The sequence below is a fragment of the Oncorhynchus nerka genome, linkage group LG26 (assembly GCF_034236695.1).
Source record: "Oncorhynchus nerka isolate Pitt River linkage group LG26, Oner_Uvic_2.0, whole genome shotgun sequence".
Taxonomy (NCBI): Eukaryota; Metazoa; Chordata; class Actinopteri; order Salmoniformes; family Salmonidae; genus Oncorhynchus; species Oncorhynchus nerka.
Window position 1 is genome coordinate 10,607,187 of NC_088421.1, and position 18,911 is coordinate 10,626,097.

The 18,911-nt window shown below is 42.3% G+C and overlaps 1 pseudogene; it reads left to right on the top strand.

The window, feature by feature from the left end:
* The first annotated feature begins 14,179 nt into the window (after positions 1–14,179).
* LOC135564939 (proline-rich protein 29-like) lies at positions 14,180–17,131 on the top strand (annotated as a pseudogene).
* The last annotated feature ends 1,780 nt before the right edge of the window (positions 17,132–18,911 follow it).

Genomic DNA, 18,911 nt, shown 5'->3' on the forward strand with positions numbered 1-18,911 from the left:
CGTTTAGGCAGGTTACCTTAGTGTTCTTGGGCACAGGCATTATGGTGGTCTGCTTGAAACATGTTGGTATTACAGACTCGGACAGGGAGAGGTTGAAAATTCCAGTGAAGACACTTGCCAGTTGGTCAGCGCATGATCGCAGTACACATGCTGGTAATCTGTCTGGCCCTACGGCCTTGTGAATGTTGACCTGTTTAAAGGTCTTACTCACATCGGCTGTGGAGAGCGTGATCACACAGTCTTCAAGAACAGCTGGTGCTCTCCTGTATGTTTCAGTGTTATTTGCCTCAAAGCGAGCATAGAAGTAGTTTAGCTCGTCTGGTAGGCTCATGTCACTGGGCAGCTCTCAGCTATGCTTCCCTTTGTAGTCTGTAATGGTTTGCAAACCCTGCCACATCTGACGAGCGTCAGAGCCGGTGTAGTATGATTCGATCTTAGTCCTGTATTGACACTGCCTATTTGATGGTTCGTCGGAGGGAATAGCGGGATTTCTTATAAGCTACCGGGTTACAGTCCCGCTCCTTGAAAGCGGCAGCTCTAGCTCAGTGCGGATGTTGCCTGTAATCCATGGCTTCTGGTTGGGGTATGTCACTGTGTGGGCGACGTCATCGATGCACTTGTTGATGAAGCCATTGACTGATGTGGTGTACTCCTCAAAGCTATCAAAGGAATCCCGGAACATATTCCAGTCTGTGCTAGCAAAACAGTCCCGAAGCTTAGCATCTGCTTCATCTGACCACTTTTTTATTGCTCTGGTCACTGGTGCTTCCTACTTTAATTTTTTCTTGTAAGCAGGAATCAGGAGGATAGAATTATGGTCAGATTTGCCAAATGGTGGGCAAGGGAGAGCTTTGTATGCGTGTGTGGAGTAAAGGTGGGCCAGAGTTTTTTTCCCTCTGGTTGCATATTTAACATGCTGATTGAAATTTGGTAAAACGGATTTAAGTTTCCCTGCATTAAAGGCCCCGGCTACTAGGAGCGCCGCCTCTGGGTGAGTGTTTTTTTGTTTGCTTATGGTGGAATACAGCTCATTCAATACTGTCTTAGTGCCAGCCTCTGACTGTGGTGGTATGTCAACAGCTACGACAAATACACATGAAAACTCTTCACCTCAGGCAAGCAACAGCTCGAGACTTCCTTAGATATCGTGCACAAGCTGTTATTTATTTATTTTATTATTTAAAAATGCATAGTCCGCCGCCCCTTGTCAAACCAGACGCCGCTGTTCTATCGTGCCGGTGCAGCATATAACCAGTATGTTGATAGTGTCGTCGTTCAGCCACGTCTCCGTGAAGCATAAGATATTACAGTTTTGAATGTCCCGTTGGTAGTTTAATCTTCCGCATAGGTCATATATTTTATTGTCCAAAGATTGCACATTTGCTAGCAGAATGGAAGGAAGTGGGAGTTTATTTGATCGCCCACGAATTCTCAGAAGGCAGCCCGCCCTCAGGCCCCTTTTTCTCCCCCTCCTCTTCACGCAAATCACAGGGATCTGGGCCTGTTCCCGAGAAAGCAGTATATCGTTCGCGTCGGCCTCTTCAGACTCATTACAGGGAAAAAAGGATTCTGCCAGTCCGTGGTGAGTGATCGCAGTCCTGATGTTCAGAAGTTATTTTTGATCATAAGAGACGGTAGCGGCAACGTTATGCACAAAATAAGTACAACATTGAGTTACAAACAAGAAATAAATGAACAATCAGTTGGAGGCACGTAGAACATCTGCCTTCTTCTCCGGCGTCATCTTACATCATGATTTGTTATCAGGGATATTATACTTTAGTAATCCACAATGAACTGGTGATGTAAAAGTCTAATAATTACATTGTCTTCCATATTCCTACAGATACCTGGAGATTCCTACAAAACTATTGCCTACAGTTAACGTGTAGGTTACAGCAAGGTTGGGTGACCAGGGCCATCTGGGACTGCCTCCTGGAGGAATTCAGGTGTGTGAAGGCTACTTGTGTCATGCATAACTTCATGAGGATGGACACGAGGACCAGGAGGGGGGTCTGCAACTCGCCGCCGTGGAGAAGTCTGCTGTTTCAAGGATGGGTTCCAACAATGCAGCAAGAGAGGCATTCCGTGTGCGGGAGATCTTCACCTCCTACTTTATTGAAGAGGACGCTGTTCCCTGGCAACACCATAGACTACACTATGCACAACCAAAGGGTCTTTTAAGTGCCATTCACATTGCAATAAGAGTATTTTTTCCATTTACTTAGCTAAGTCAACTGCAGTTATTCAATTCCCAGTTTCTCTCCCTTTGATTTCTACTTCTTAGGTGAGGGTACTGTTTAGGTAAGAGTGTGATGTCTGTACAAAAACAAAACAGGCTATTTTAAATCACCCATATTGAAAACAATGTAGGACTATTAGACACCCTATAACCCATACCTACACACTTATGTATCAATCTGATTGATGGATTGTGTTGTGCAGTAAGCAGGCTCAGGTGTATAACTGTAGCTCCTTCCATCTTCAAAGAATAGGCAAGAGGGCCAACCATGGAGAATAGTAAGACACTTCATTATTTCTATCACTACACTATATTGTTTGCCCTTGTGTGTCCGTTCATGTTTTTCAGGAGAAAGTACTTTGCAGCCTTTTAGTGTGGTGTAGACACCAGGTGAGTCCACACCCACAGATTCCTGTTGAACACTGTCGCTTTAACTACCTTGTTTTCTCAATAACGGTCTCTCTCCTTCACTTCCTCCCTCTCTCCTCTTCTCCCTAAATCCTCTAGCTTATATCAGCTGTGTCGGTGAACCCCTCCCAGATCTGAACTGGCTACGTAGATGGCACAGCATGATCAGAGGTGAGAGGTCACTTGGTCAGGTCAACAGGAATTATTAGTAAAGAGATGCTTTACATTGAAATACAGATATAAATGCACTGGTCCCAGAGTTAATGACCCAAGGTCAGTTTTGCATTTCACCTCCTGATTATTGTGATGACTAACAATATTAGAATAAAAAATAAGAACACAAGGCTTAAACATGCTCTCTCTCTCTCCATCTGTCTCTTGTCTGCGGGTATGTTTTGATGTGAGAGAGGATGCCAACCCCCAGTCCCATCATCGCCACCCGCTTTTAAGATAACCTTCGGGCCGAATAAAGACACTATTATGTAATTATGATGAACTGAGAGAATATTTGGGTAGCACTGTGATTCAGTCCCTGTGATCATATGCTGCCTTCGCTTCTCCTATGTTCTTACCTCTTTCCATTTCTGTCTTGTTTTTATAATGCACAATGTGCATCAGATGTGCATTGAAGTACAGATTGAACTTGTATTTATAATATTACAATGATAATATTTATAATACATGTATTTATAACACTTGGATAATGAACTTCTTTCAATGAAGCATTTCACATTCTCTACTGGTTGAAATTAAGTCTCTCATTTGATGAAATACTACACCTATCCTGTGTTTATCAGATCAATGCAGATGAAGGACATTATATATTAAGAAGAACCGGGTTTAGAGTATTTACATGATGCATAGGAAGTGTAGTGTACTGTTTTTTAAATTCTATTTCTCTATATATGAATTACAAATCAGCCTTTAACTAGTTAAATCATGTTTCTAGTCTATTAGTTACAATGTGTACCCATTGATATCCCAGGACCAGGATTGGTAAACACTGTTGAAGTGTATAATTGTAATACATACATGCAGACACAGCATCATTCAAAGACTGGAATTTGATACTCCTGGTATTGGATATGACTGAAAAATAATCTCAAAGGCGTTCATACCTGAACTGCACCTTTATTGGCCAAGGTAGAGTACATGATCAGTGAATATATTCAATGTACAGGCTACAATGTGGGGATCTCATGCAGGGTAATAACTACATGTATATACAACTTGCAGCCTTGGCTCAAAGTTATATTATATTCGACTCAATTTATATGCTTCATTAATGGCATTCAGACTGTTTTGGAGTTGATACAACTGGCTATGATAGCTGAGGTTCATAGCTAGGTTCTGAACTAATATGTATACCTAACGTTTGGGTCCATACACAGATCGGCTACATAGCTAGCTACACATCCATAGGCATACAGGTATGTTTATCCTCCACTGCACAATAAGCAAGAACATAGCTAGCTACGTTATTTCATCTGCATTGCATGGCAAATATCAGCAAGGCAAGCTTAGAAAATTATACATTCAATTTGCAGTAAATGCTTTAGCAAGCTAGATTCTTCACATCCACTGTTTCACAAGATGACAGCCTGGTGTGCTGGTTGTTTCAGGAGTCCCTAAAACATTAAACAACCAGAATTACACTTTCATACTCATGTCACATCATCCATAAAGCTAGCCAGCTAGCTGGCTAATGTTAGCTAGTCAGCTAGCTTGCTAAATCACGATTTTCTTAAATGAACTTTATGATAAAAAAAATTGCATAATTATTTGTCTCTACATTAACTAACATATTCCTGTCAACTTCATTATGATGTTATAATCACTTAGTATTGTTGTATTTTTGTCAGACATTTTTGCTGAAGAAAGTCTCCAGCATTGTGTCGCAGAGTGTCAAATTCGTCATGGGAACCACTCGATATGATTGGTCATCGCCCAGCGGCCGCCGCTGGTGATTTGCATAAAGTTGGGAAAAGTTTATATTTTTCCCCGCCTCCCACACCACCTTCTCACCGCCCAAAGGTCAACCGCCCTCTCCGCTTCTCACCGCTTTCCTTCCATTGAAATGAATGGGAAGTGGTATTTCACCGCCTGGCATCCTATGCTAGTGTATCATGAGAGTAAAACTGTGTAGAAATTATAATGGATCTACATTTATACAGTTTCTTGACTGTGTCTAGCGTGCTAATAATCACCTGAATTAAAGCTAGACAGCCAGGGAATATGGATAGAGGATGATTATTTAGCTAATTTTGAAATAACACATTTTTGGGGCGGTCCCCGAACTTCATTGAAGACTGAATGCGGCCCCCGAGGCAAAATGAGTTTGACACCCCTGGATTATAAGGGGACTGGAATCTTTCTTTCAGTAAAATGAATCACAACGGTCTTGGGGGGGTTCTTTCTATAAGGTATCCCCCCTATCCATTAGCACTTAAAGCAACTCATGAGATCAGTAATGACAAAAAAAATGTACTAGATAACATCTCTGTAAGTGTCCCTTCCGGATGGGAGTAGCATAAGGACGGGCATGACAGCTCTGCTACATTCACTGCAGACAGAGGCAGGTATTTTTCAGTATTCAGGGACTCAAGTTCTGTGCCTGCCTTTAAAAAAAACATTAAACAAACAACAATGGGTTCTGGAGAGCTTAGAATTGCCTGAGACAATTGACATGAAAGTGTCTCTCTCTGACCCCTCTATCCCAGGAGGACTCTGGGTATTGTGCCATTGATTTCCTCTGAAAATCACCTGTAATGAGCTTGCGTAACCACACCAGGGATGTTGGGTAAACAGTGGGAAGAACCGTTCCCCAACTCCCAAGCTCCCTCAAAGACTAAATGAGATTGGAGTCTGTTACTAACTGGGTAATGCAGTATTCACGAGCGTGTGTACAGAGACGTGTTAATTAGAAGCAGTCAGTGGTGGGGTGCACCACACACATGCTGCCTGCTACCAAACATAGTGTGTGTATGTGTATGTGTATGTGTATGTGTGTGTGTCTGTCTGTGTGTGCCTGTCATTCAACTATTCTCCTCGGGGTACTGACAAGAAAAAGGGAGGACAGACATGTATTCATAGCCTTATCTCCCTCCATCATTCCTTCCCTCTCTCTCTCTCTTTCAAAAGGTATATGTCAGATACGGGACCTACAAAGAAAAAATAACATTTACTCACTCTCTCTCTCTCTCTCTCTCTCTCTCTCTCTCTCTCTCTCTCTCTCTCTCTCTCTCTCTCTCTCTCTCTTCATCCCTAGTTGGGTGCATTAGTGTTTTAAAGAATTATGAAGAGATGCGTGTGTGTGTGTGTGTGTGTGTGTGTGTGTGTGTGTGTGTGTGTGTGTGTGTGTGTGTGTGTGTGTGTGTGTGTGTGTGTGTGTGTGTGAAACCAAGCAAGTGAGATAAAGAGGGAGAGAGAGATGGAGATGATGGCTAAGAAGGAGAGATTGAGTGTATGTTCCAAAATAGGATATATCTATCCTAACTGTAAACATTCATTTTTGTTATACCAACAAACTCCACTGAGCACACATACCGTCACTGCTACCACCATTATCTATGGGCTGCAAGAGCAGGGTAGGGTTGCCATAGGAACCGAGAAAGGTAATGGCCATGTTCTTGAGCACATGCCGCAGGGGGTGAGGGGGGCAAAGGAGGGGAGGGGACGCGGGGGGTGCAAGTGAGTCAGAATAAGGACCGATGATGATGGGTTGAAGTTAAAAAAGCAGAACCTTCTCTAGTCTACCCATTCATATTCACCCTCAGCATTACTAGCCACTTGTTCATAGTGACAACACCAGCAAACAAAATGAACTCACTAATAGGATAACATTTACAGTAACGTGATAACATTTACAGTAATGTGATAACATTTACAGTAATGTGATAACATTTACAGTAACGTGATAACATTTACAGCAATGTGATAACATTTACAGTAATGTGATAACATTTACAGTAATGTGATAACATTTACAGTAACGTGATAACATTTACAGCAATGTGATAACATTTACAGTAATGTGATAACATTTACAGTAACGTGATAACATTTACAGTAATGTGATAACATTTACAGCGTTGTCACTCTATTTTCTGTAATGTATTCAGTGGAGGATTGAGTTAATGCTGAGCTAATGTTAATGATGTTATCTGTGATGAGAAGGGGAACTCATCTCAGACATGAGGTTTCATCAGGGGCTTATAGCATTAATAAATTATCCCTAATGGGATGGAGCTAAACCTTACCCCACACTGTCCAGTGTGTGTGTATGTGTGTGTGTGTGTTTTCATGAAATATTACTGAAGATAATTTAAGCATAATTCAGATGCAGGCAGCACACAACAGAGAAATAAACTTTTTGTGCATGTGGAACATTTCTCTGATCTTTTATTTCAGCTCATGAAACATGGAACCAACAATTTACTTGTTTTTTAAAAATATTTTTTGTTCAGTGTATAAATAAAGGGGCCAATGTGTGACATAATGGTCAACATTTCGAAATGGTTTGATATACATTTAAATATGATTTTCTTGTATCTCTGCGTGTGTAGTTACAGGAATAAGAGTCTAGATAGGCACAATGAGACCGTAACTCCTAGCAACAACAACACATCTACAAGTAATTTTAAAATGCCACTAGCTTTAGTAAGATTCTCTATCATTTATAGCCATGCTGAACCTTCCAGAAGAATGAAAAAGATAAACAACAGCCTCTCTATATATTTTTTAATAGTTTATATAATAATTGAATACAATAATATAATACAATGGGTTCTATCAACAAAATAATTGATAATAATAATAACCAATAATGAAATAATTATCTGTAAAACTCTTCAAGCAGTGTGTGTGTGTGTGTGTGTGTGTGTGTGTGTGTGTGTGTGTGTGTGTGCGTGTGTGTGTGTGTGTGAAATCTATACATCATATTCTTGCTTCCTCTGTCCTTGTTTCCTCCATTCCTTACCTTTGTGCATTAGAGCCTGAGGGGAGGAACCTGTCCTCCACTCCCCCAATGTGCTTTGAGAGGGAGGTGAGGAATGGAGGAAACAAGGGGAGAATCTCAATTACATTTCCTTCATTCCTCACATCCTCTCTCCTCGCCTCCTTCTCAAAACCCATTAGATAAGAAGGTGAAAGGGGAGGGACCTCTGACCTTTTCATCCAATAGTTTTTGAGAAGGAGACGAGGTGAGAGGATGTAACGAATCAAGGAAATGCAACTGAGGACAGAGGAAGCAAGTATTTGACAGCTATACCTTTTTTTTTACAGTGCCTGGCTGACTGAGCTACCCTAATACCCATGGCCTGTCCAGAAACAACCCCTAGCCCCTACTGCCCAGAGTCTAGACACTTGTGGAGATCTGAGAGGGATTGATGGGTGGTGACATGGTGAGAGCTCCATCTTACCCTCTGATATGCTTTGTGGAATGTTGGCGGTATGGCTTAAACCTGTCCAATTCTATCAGATATCCACTAGGGGTAAGGGGTAGGGGCTAGGGGTTGTTTCTGGACAGGACCCCACAACCCTTCAGGTGTATGGTGGACATACAGTACGACACTTGAGGCATTGGTTGGATGTTTCATTCCATTGCTATACACACACAGATTTGCACTGGTGTAAACGGGACACACACACAGCACCCTATCAGGCTGATCAGGCTGGTCTGGGTAGCTGGAGACCTGCTGTAAACAGTGAAAGGGTATATTTACATGTCTACAATTCACTACTATTCCAGCTAGTTAGATGTGCAACCACTAACCAGTTGCAATTTCAGCATGCTAATCTTGGTGGGGCAAACTCACAAAATGTTTTTTAGATGCATGCAAGCAAAGCCACTACACAACACAACACAACACTAAACAATACATTAATTTCACTATAACTGTGACAAACGGTGCCCACAAATTGTTAGGGCCTGGATAAACCTGTCCCAACAGCAGAGCTTTCTTTTCAGCACCATGAAGTGAATCCTTACCACTGCTACACCTGGCTATCAGCTGATCCTTGTCAGGCAGGTCATTCAGCCTCATTTGCTGCCTTTTAAAAAACATAGCTGATATGGCTGACTTGCTTAAGCAAATGTGGTTTCTACTGATAGTTGAGATGTACAAACTACGGCATAAGGGAACCATGAGCGGATAAGAAGCAATCCATAATTTCGATTAAGACATTAATGAGTGAGCTAAGATGGTCGTAGTCAATATAACTATTTGTTCAGCACTTATGAAATGTACAGCAACAGAATTCATAACACGAGCTGTTCCTACAATATTCTCCCTGTACACCAAGATAAATAAAGTGGGCACATAAGCAGACAATGAAAGCTTTCACAATATTCGATGATTACATGTCTCTAAAACAGGCTATAGTCTACACGGGCTACCGCCAAGTCAGAACAGTAGGCTAAGTTATGAGGGGGAGAGGGACCATGGGCTACTAATAGCTTACTACACAACATACACTTAGTATTACTTTCTTAGCTACAGTATTCATATCTCCCTGGCATATTACTACACAACATACACTTAGTATTACTTTCTTAGCTACAGTATTCATATCTCCCTGGCATATTACTACACAACATACACTTAGTATTACTTTCTTAGCTACAGTATTCATATCTCCCTGGCATATTACATCATTTATGCAGCAGCATACAATACATTTTTGGACTCACCTTGTTGTGCTGTGCTCACTTGAACAAGAAGGTGGTGCGGCGGTCCTTCCTGTCAACAATCTTTGTCATCAAACTCTGGATTTATGGTGCTTTCAAGAAGACTGGGAACTCTGAAAAAAACATGGTTGAATCATGAAGTCAGTGATCTTCAGTTCGGATGACCGTTCAAAATGTATTTTCCCAGTCGGAGGTCATTTTTGGCCTAGTTCCCAGTTGTCTTGAACGCAGCAAAAGTCCTGCTGGATTGACAGCATGGCCAATGTATTCAACCTTTTCTAGTCCATGCTGTTGCATGTGAATGTTTATCTTTTTAAGCTTGGAAAAGAGACCCTTAAACCCAGATGTGGACCACACACCCTCTCCACTGAATAGCAGCCTAGTGATTGCTTTTCTACGCTTGCAGTTAGCCACTGATTCCTTCCAAACCACTCATTGTTGATTTTGCGATTTCCAACATGTTGTGTAATGTTTATGTGCAATGAAGGATGATCACTGATACTTTTTAAAAATCTATAATCTCTCTTCATATGACAAGGATTGAAAAGGATTTGCCAGTAGAATATCGACTTGGATCATGATGATGACTGCTTGTCTAGCTTACTAGCTAAGATTTTGAAAGTATGATCTTGACATGATCAGTCCAATCAAAGCTACGGTAGGTATAATGTCATTCGACGTCATTTTATCTGTGGCCAATGACCTTGAGCCTTCTTGGATGGGCACTTCTAATGTGAATCTATGGCAGCACCCAATGGGCTTGAATTTCCGAGCTCTCTCCGTAGATTTTGAGGTGAGTTAGTGTCTCCATGAGTGACAGAACACTGAGCCAATCACAGCAAAACTAGAGAACATTACCAACCCCTACTCTTCGTATTTTCCGCTGGCTGCCCCACCACCACAGAAAGCACTGAGCTAGAGTGAAACACATGAAACCAATATACAATCAATATATATGTTTTTTTAAATTGCTCAACAGTGGGGGCTCAAAACAGCTGGGGCTCTGCTCTGTATGCCATAATTTAATAAGATTAGCAATGGTTAGTTGAGTAACTTGGATATATCAGTCAGCGAACCATTAACAGTAACAGCAGTTCATTAATAATTAATACACACTAAATCTTATGCAGAAATTGACACCTTATCTTGGCACTGTTGCATAGTATGAGCAGCTATTAATCAATTCATTCATAAGATTCATAGAATGGATTCAGAAGGGTGACTTCCAACTTTGAAAGAACAGGAAGTGTTGGCTGTGCACTTGACAAGGTATTCCATATTTAACCCCACCCACATTTTATCAATGAATTATCAAGTCATTTTTTGGATTTTATATGCAAAAACAAATTACATGCTATTTTTTCATGCTCCCCATTACTCCTTAGAAAACAAGGATCAAAATGTACATAGACCTTAATCTTACCTCAGGAATCTTGCTTTAATGTTGTCAATGAAATTACCTTGAACGTTTAACAACATAGACACCAAAATGTTCTGTCAATCCTCCAGATCAATATTAATTCATTCACTTTGGCTGTTTTTAAATTGAGTGCAGTATCACATAAGCTCTTTATCACTTGATGTCATTCAGAAATCAAACGCAAACCTGGTCTCAGAGCATTTCGTATTATTCTGTACGTAAATCCAAGACAACCCATTTAGTATATGTTACGAATTACAATTTGTATTATATGTTATGAATTTGCAAAACGTATAATATGTTATACATTTGTCCATGATGAGATTTGAACTCGCTACTTTTGGGTTGCGAGACATTTGTGTTATACGCCTACCCATCCACCGCAACATAACCATACCAAACGTAATGTAATACACTACATGAACAAAAGTATGTGGACACCTAATCGTTGAACTTCTCATTCCAAAATAATGGGTATTAATATAGAATTGGTCCCCCATTTTTCTGCTATAACAGCCCCTCTTCTGGGAAGGTTTTCCACTAGATGTTGGAACATTGCTGCGGGGACTTGCTTCCATTCAACCACAAGACCATTAGTGAGGTCAGGCAATGTTGGGCGATTAGTCCTGGCTCGCAGTCAGCGTTCCAATTAATCCCAAAGGCGTTTGATGGGGTTGAGGTCAGGGCCCTATGCAGGCCAGTCATGTTATTTCACACCAATCTCGACAAACCTGTATGGACCTTGCTTTGTAAGCGGGAGAATTGTCATGCTGAAACAAGAAAGGGCCTCCCCTAAACTGTTGCCACAAAGTTGGAAGCACAGAATCGTCTAGAATGTCATTGTATGCTGTAGCTTTAACATTTCCCTTTACTGGAACTAAGGGGCCTAGCCTGAACCTTGAAAAACAGCCCCAGACCATTAATCCTCTTTCACCAAACTTTACAGTTGGCACTATGCATGGGGGCAGGTAGCGTTCTACTGGCATCTGCCACATCCAGATTCGTCCGTCGGACTGCCAGATGGCGAAGCGTTATTCATCACTCCACAGAATGTGTTTCCACTGCTCTGGAGTCCAATGGTAGCGAGCTTTACACTGCTTCAGCTAACGTTTGGCATTGCGCATGGTGATCTTAGGCTTGTGTGTGGCTGCTCGGCAATGGAAACCCACTTCATGAAGCTCCCGATGAACAGTTCTTGTGCTGACGTTGCTTCCAGAGGCAGTTTGGAACTTGGTAGTGAGTGTTGCAAACTAGATGTTTCCACTTCACAATAACAGCACTTATAGTTACAGCAATTACAGTTACAAATACATGGCTGTGTGCTCGATTTTATACACCTGTCAGCGACGGGTGTGGCTGATATAGCTGAATCCACTAATTTCAAGGAGTGTCCACGTACTTTTGGCCATGTAGTGTATCATGCTAATTTGAGTGTCCTGGATTTACATTTACTAGATTACGTAGAGTCTATGAGACCAGGCTGCAAAAGCACATTAAAAAACTATTATGCATAATTATTAAAGAACCTCCTTAATGACAGTGTCTATTTTTGTTTTATTAATCATATTAAAGATCCTATTTCTGTTTGAAGCATGATTTTTGCAATCACATACATTATTTTGAATATGTGTGTCCATTAAACTGTTTTCACACCATAAGATAGGGAGATACGAAATGCTAAAAGGTTACAGTACACTTTTGAGACATCATTACAAAAAAAAGAGTCTGACAGCAATATCCAGGAATTTCATAGGATCAAGGTCAATGTTTTTTAAATGTTTATGTCACCCGATTTTCTACAAATCTGTAAAGACTCCAAGCATGAGAAAGGGTTTTAAACATCGTTTTTTATTCAACTCATTAATTCTATTGAATGTATCTATGTTCCCCATTTATATCTTAACGTGGTCACTTGAAAAAAGAAGGGAATTGTTATTAATGACGTTGTAACAGCTCCAAACACTTGTCCACTACAAGAAATGCTCACTGGTACCCCAGTTTATAGAAAGATCCATCAACAGTTTTACTCTATGTCAGTCGTTGACAGTCACTCAGATAGCCCATGTCAGCTAATGTTTTATAGATCACTAGGTACGTTTCTAGTGATGTTAACCTTGTAGTAGTCATGGCCGAATCACAAGACACATGCCCAGCAGTCAATTTAGGAAGTAAACTAAAATCACAATTCAATCATCTAAAAAGATGTATTTATTCCCACAACTTCTCAATAAACTCAAAGTAGAAGATATTTATTTCAAAAGTGTCGTGACTTCCTTCAATTTGAATTGAGCCCAACCCTGGTGTCCAGGGGCCCTGACCTCCAGGGGGCCCCCGTTGATTTGATTAGTCTCTATCACTCAGAATTACAGGAAATTAGCTTTAAAATGGCAACATTTTCTCTCCATCCCATGACAAAATCTGTAGAACTGCAAGAATTTTCTTTATGCCTCATGGTACATTTTTAGAGAATTGGAGGATGTTCAATTTAAAGCTGCGATTATTCCTCTCCTCTGCCAAGAGCGGGGCCACTAAAATGGTTTGTCCACGAGGTAGTGGGGCCCCACAATCACATCTCACATAGGGCCCCAACAATGCTAGAAATGGCCCTGGTGACTGTGCTTTTTAAAAATAGAGGCGATCATTCCGAGATGGCGCACACATTGATTAATTACACCGTTTGAAATGCTGCGGTGGGGGGGCGGATGGGATCCGCGTGGGAAACAGTGACAGCATATAGGAGAAGGGAAGGAGTGGAGAGAGAGACACTGAGGAGGAGAGCGGAGATAGCGGGAGTCGGAGTGAAAAACTCATCAAATTGAAGCCGTAATTAGTGTGTGTGAAGTGAAAGCGAGCTGGTCCAGGCCTTTCCCAGGTGTCCAATACTTAGCCCACTCAATTTAGAGTGAGAGACCTACGTGGCGGCGGCCCACCTGTTCCCAGCCCCTTCCGTCAACGTTGATGCATGCGACCATATGGACTTGCCAGGCTCATTGTCTAGGGGCGGGAAATCCCAATTATAGGCTACTTTTAGGAATTCACTCACTTAGCTGCATGGAAGAAGGCTACCTTTGTGCCACAACTGTCAAAATCAATTCATGTGTGACCACCTCATTTGCTCTTTAAGAAACTTTTAAAAAGTCAGTTACACCAGATAGGCCTAAATGGTAAGAAAATACATGTGATAGAGAGACTGACTAATTAGTCCTAGTTTAAATATGTCATAGCAGCATAATCATTACAGTGAGTGATGCACCAGCTTATATGTGCTCAACAACCTGCGCATATTTCTCGCTATTGTTGTTTGCGCTTTTGACGCCTTGGCAGCCCAACTAGTGCTATACTCCAAGCCTGGGTTGCTTCAAAACAAGGTTTATCTTCAGTTACTGTTTACAGCTCTATTTTTACTGACATATGAAACTCAATGGCATGGACAGATGATACTTACCCACAGTTTCAGCAGTGGAACCAGGACACACAGAATGTGCAGATAAATCAACAAGCCTGTAAGTGTGGCCAACATGGATTTTTTTATATAGTAAAAAATACAGTTGATCTGTATACTTGGCATATCATAGAAGCTGTAATTCTATGTGATATTGAACACCCACACTCATTTACAGAGAAAGTTGGCTCTCTACATGCCATTGACATCACGCTCAGCATCATCAAGGGAGGCATCTTTAGCCTACAACAGCTGCGATTTGAGTATTGTCTTAATAGCTTGATGAGTCCTATCTTCTTGATGCATATCTCAGGCTCACTACTTTTATAGTTTTTAATTGGATGTTTTATCACGCATTGCTACTGTTAACTGTGTTGAGTGAGTGGGCTGATATTGCCTGCCTCTCAACAGTAGTTCATCCATGGCAGTATTAGATATGGGAGATAGATATTCTCCCTGGCTATATGCCTCCAGGAAGAGATCCTCATTACAGGCTCGTGTCTCCTTCCCAGGCTTCCCAGCAGCCCACCACCATCCTACAGCAGCTCCCTGCTGCCACGTCATCTCCCACTCCTTCCACCGGGCCAGCACATGTCAAGCAGGGTGTGTATGGCAGGCAGGCTGTCAAGATGCCTTTTCAGACAGAGCCCGCCTCACTCGTTCTCTGTGTGGATTGATTTCTGTGTTTGTGAATGTCACTGCAGGTGCCAGTTGGACCTAAGGGCCAGAGCTCAACCATCTATAATTACAGTCATGTTCTTTATGGCACTCCTTCTCCACCTCTAGCTTCATCCTTGTCTGTCTGTTGGTCGCTCAGGCCAGGGCAGTGATTGTTTGCTCTGACGGACCTTTCTGCTCCTCTTACTTTCAACTCACTTACTGTATATTGAGGGTCATTTCAGTATTGGCATTATTTCTGATATTATTCAATGAGTAGTTCGGAATCCTCTCGTTTTGACAGAGTTGTATAATATAGTGTCATTTTGCTAAATGTTGCATCAGGCTGTCGCCAGAGTACCCTGTCAAGCAGCCTGCGGGCAAAATGTGTATTTTCCTCTGTTGGAAGGATGTCAGACAGAGATTGAGGAATGGCGGTGATAAAACATTTAGGATGGTAGATCTGATTTATAACTTGTGATTGGACACCATGCGGGTTGAAATGGGTTGATTGTCACTTAAAGGATAAAGGACAGCACAACAGGCATATAGAAGAATTTAGCTTCCATGCAGGTGTGTGTGTGTGTGTGTATAACGTTGCTCTCTGCTATTCTTCAGACCTGGTGGAGCTGATGATGATCCAGAATGCCCAGATGCACCAGGTCATCATGAACAACATGACCATGTCAGCCCTCAGCTCATTTGGCTATTCCCAGTCCCAGCTCCACCCTCCGTCTACCTCTGAGGTTCAGTCATTGGGCTATTCCCAGCCCCAGCTCCACCCTCCATTTACCTCTGAGGTTCAGTCATTGGGCTATTCCCAGCCCCAGCTCCACCCTCCGTTTACCTCTGAGGTTCAGTCATTTGGCTATTCCCAGCCCCAGCTCCACCCTCCGTTTACCTCTGAGGTTCAGTCATTTGGCTATTCCCAGCCACAACCCCACCCTCCACCCTTGAAGTACATTTACTGTTAGTCACATGTGCCAACTTATCATCCAGCCTGTCCGTGTGCAGCACACTCATCTTACATTATTCATCTGAAAACGTGTGTTTCAGTAGGTAGAGACTTAATCTGATATGACAATCTGGAAAAGTAAACAGACCGAGGTCAGAGTGGCTCCTCACATTAGCTAATGCACCTAAAAGTTATTTTTGGAGTCTGTTTTGGGTCACACTGCTCCTAGTCAGTATAGTGGTTGTGTTGAGGCTCCATAAGCAGTACGTCATCCAACCCATTCCAGTGGACAGCGAGGATGAGCCCCAAATGGCACCCTATTCACTATATAGTGAACTACTAGGGAATATGGTGCCATTTGACACATGCTGTCTCTGAATAGGCTGTTTTTATCCTCCCCTCCAGGCCAGCTGTCCCCAAGGGATTTTACAGCTCCCGAGTGGTGCAGCGCTCTAAGGCACAGCATCTCAGTGCTAGATGAGTCAAACCCTGGTTTGATCCCGGGCTGTATCACAACCGGCCATGATCGGAAGTCCCATAGGGGCGCACAATTGGCTCAGCGTCGTCCAGGTTAGGGGAGGGTTTGGCTGGGGTAGGCCGTGATTGTAAATAACAATTTGTTCTTAACTGACTTGCCTAGTTAAATAAGGGTTACATACTGCAGGAGGAGGAGGATCCAGAGGTGTACCATTACCAGACTACCAGCCTACCTGGCCTACCCAACCTGGTTGCCTCCACCCCAGCCTCACCCTAGCCTGGTCTACCACAACACTGCTGAACCCCTAGAGCTAGCACCCTACCCACACAGAGACACCATCAGGTGAATCCCAACACAACCCCATTCATAACCCGCTACCAGGACTGTGGGGGCTGACGTCCCTCCAGCAACAGGTACACAACTGGAACACTCTGTACATCTCTGCTGTATGTCTGTATAACACATATCGCAACACTAACGTTAACACATGGGTGTCCATAGCAGAACATGTAAGGGGTCGCGTAACATTCTTCTAACATGTAGGATCTAACCATAGATGTCTTATTAAATTACTACTACTACTAATTCCTAATTCTATGGATCTAACATCCCATTAGCACCCTCTGTTAGATGATGTGAGAGTTCTGTGATGCTGGTTGGTGGAGGATCATAATGATGCTGATGAGGGTGCTGACAGTGCTGGTGACTGCGATACTGTGAGTTATAATGAGGCTGATTATACTAAACACTTGTGAAGAACGTGTTCATCAGATGCTTTCCATGTCTCTCTTCGTCTCGTGAATGTGTAGATTACTATGAGGCTACGGAGAGAAGACAGTGACATCAAGAGCAGAAATCTACAGCATCCACTCATCATTAGCCTTATTATTATAAGATAGAGTCCTTCTAAACTCATAGTAAACAGAAATACATTTCAGAGGCACGGCAGTTTTGTTCTTCACAAACATGATATCATGTTTGTGTATCTTGCAGAAGTCGTAGAATGCTCACCGCATTTCAGTTTTTTTTTTACACCTTTTAATGTGGGTATTTTTTGATTGTTGTTCCTTTACATGTTATTTCAAGTAAAGAAAAGGTCAAGATCGTCATTGTTCAGCATTGTTCAATGTTTTTAAGCTCACTTCCAGACTTGTACTCTAGCTCAGTTGGTAGAGAGAGCATGGCACTTTTAACACTAGGGTTGTGGGTTTGGATCCTGACACCATCCATACATAAAGGGTATGACTGTAAGTCGGTTTGGATATATGTCTGCTAAATGGCATATTTTATCCAATATTATAGCAGTTTTGGGCCTTATTCCTACATCCATTACATAAAACACCCAGCAGGAGGCAGCATCATCTTTGTCATGACAAAGTCAGAGGGCACTTTTCTATGAGCGTCTCAGTTAGTTCACTGCAGGTTGGCATTTATTGTCATGAATCTTGACCTGGAGGCAACGCTGCAGAGAGGTCACTAGCGAACACAGCCGCAAAGTCTTAAAATCAGATTTGAATTCTAACCCGAACCTTAACATTAACCACACTGCTGACCCTAATACCTAACCCTAATCTTAAAATAAGACCAAAAAACTAATTTTTCTATTCATACCGTACATGTTTATGATATAGCCAATTTTTACTTTGCAACTGGCTCATCTAGCAGAAATCGCTCAGTTTGATGTTGGTCCCCCCCTTTGGTTCTATATCAGCCTCCACTCTTCTGGGAAGGCTTTCTACTGGATGTTGGAACATTGCTGCAGGGATTTGCTTCCATTCAGCCACAAGAGCATTAGTGAGGTCGGGCACTGATGTTGGGTGATTAGGCCTGTCTAGCAGTCAGCATTCCAATTCATTCCAAAGGTGTTCAGTGGGGTTGAGGTCAGGGCTCTGTGCATGCCAGTCAAATTCTTCCACACCGATCTCGACAAACCATTTCTGTACGGACCTCGCTTTGTGCACGGGGGCATTGTCATGCTGAAACAGGAATGGTGGCGCGCTTTACACCACTCCAGCAAACGCTTGGCATTGCGCATGGTGATCTTAGGCTTGTGTGCGGCTGCTCGACCATGGAAACCCATTTCGTGAAGCTCTCAATGAACAGTTCTTCCTGTGCTGACGTTGCTTCCAGAGGCAGTTTGGAACTCAATAGTGAGTGTTGCAACTGAGGACAGACAATTTCTACGCTCTACACGCTTCAGTACCATGACCATGTCAGCTCTCAGCTCATTTGGCTATTCCCAGCCCCAGGTCCACCCTCCACCTTCAGTGGTCCCGTTCTGTGGCTGAGCCGTTGTTGCTCCTAGATATTTCCACTTCACAATACCAGCACTTTACAATTGACCGGGGTAGCTCTAGCAGGGCCGAAATTTGCATACTGACTTGTTGGAAAGGTGGCATTCTACTGCCAATATTTGTATATGGAGATTGCAATGGGTGTGGCTGAAATAGCAGAATCCACTAGTTTGAAGGGGTGTCCACATACTTCTGTATATTTAGTGTATGTCAAAAATCTGTATATTTTTTCTGTATATCTGCATATCCAAGCATACTCCTTGAGCTGTCTGTATCCTCCAGTCTAGTTGTTATTCTTTTTAAAGAAACTAAATATGGTTCTCTGCA